Source organism: Bison bison, unplaced genomic scaffold (genome assembly GCF_000754665.1).
Source record: "Bison bison bison isolate TAMUID 2011002044 unplaced genomic scaffold, Bison_UMD1.0 scf7180017864512, whole genome shotgun sequence".
NCBI lineage: Eukaryota > Metazoa > Chordata > Mammalia > Artiodactyla > Bovidae > Bison > Bison bison.
The window spans coordinates 1,656,341-1,657,743 of NW_011495066.1; the positions used below are offsets into that span (position 1 = coordinate 1,656,341).

General features: G+C 40.4%; 1 protein-coding gene across 1 annotated transcript in view; it reads right to left on the minus strand.

The window, feature by feature from the left end:
* Positions 1 to 1,403, minus strand: part of KAL1 (Kallmann syndrome 1 sequence) — a 190,406-nt gene that overhangs the window by 22,015 nt on the left and 166,988 nt on the right. The gene's annotated exons all lie outside the window — the stretch shown is intronic.

Sequence of the window (1,403 nt, forward strand, 5' to 3'; positions counted from 1 at the left end):
GCCAAAGTATTGGAGTTTAAGCCTCAGCATCAGTCCTTCCAATGAACACCCAGGACTGTTCTCCTTTAGGATGGACTGGTTGGATCTCCTTGCAGTCCAAGGGACTCGCAAGAGTCTTCTCCAACACCACAATTCAAAAACACCAATTCTTCGGCATTCAGCTTTCCTCACAGTCCAACTCTCACATCCATACATGACCACTGGAAAAACCACAGGCTTGACTAGACTTGGCAAAGTAATATCTCTGCTTTTTAATATGCTATCTAGGTTGGTTATAACTATCTTTCCAAGAAGTAAGTGTCTTTTAATTTCCTGGCTGCAATCACCATCTGCAGTAATTCTGGAGCCCCCCAAAATAAAGTCTGATATTGTTTCCCCTGTTTCTGAGAGACTATGCATACATATATAATAACTTGGTGAGACACGAGAGGTATAGGAAACTTAGCAAAGCAAATCTACTAAAATGCTACTTTCGTGAACTACTGGGAAGAGAATTGGCTTTTTTCCTGTCTTCCAAATTATCTGCATTATGCACCTTTGTAATAAATAATTACTTTAGAACAGAGCTTTACAGCGCAAAATAACGACTGTTTTGAGTGTTTGAACACAAGACCGGCTTTCTAGGAAAGAGGTGAAGACAGGTCCATATCCCTGAAATGATGCAATGTCAGCAGCAGATTTCAGAACGTGGTAACACATTCCTGGGAACCAGGGGCAACCCATTCAAACGTCAGAGCAGCAAGGCATTCGATAAAAGAAGAAAGCGTGCATGCACTTTGTTCAGCTGTTTCCTTAATAGCAGTACTGTGGCTTGATGGTGACATTTACACAAGCACCCTGACAGCTCAGAACTCTTAAACGCAAACAACAAACACAAAACTCTTAGACGAAAGCACAGGCAGAACACTCTCTGAAATAAATCACAGCAAGATCTTTTTGGCTCCACCTCTTAAGAGTAATGAAAATAAAATCAGAAAATAAACAAACGGGACCTAATTAAAGTTGAGAGCTTCTGCACAGCAAAAGAAATAATAAAACAAAAAGACAACCCAGAAATGAGAGGAAATATTTGCATATGACTGATGAAGCCTTAATCACAGCTCATACACCTCAATACAAACAAACCACCCAATCAAAAAACCAGAAGACCTAAAAAGACATTTCTCCAAAGACATGTAGGTGGCTAAGAGGAACATGAAAAGATGGTCAACGTTGCTAATTATTGCAGAAATACAAATCAAGACTACAATGAGTTACCACCTCATACCAGTCAAAACGACTGTCATCAAAAGTCTACAAACAATAAATGCTGGAGAGAGTGTGGAGAAAAGGAAACTCTCCTGCACTGTTGGTGGGAGTGTAAATTGGTGCAGCCACTGTAGAGAACAGTGTGGAGGTTCCTC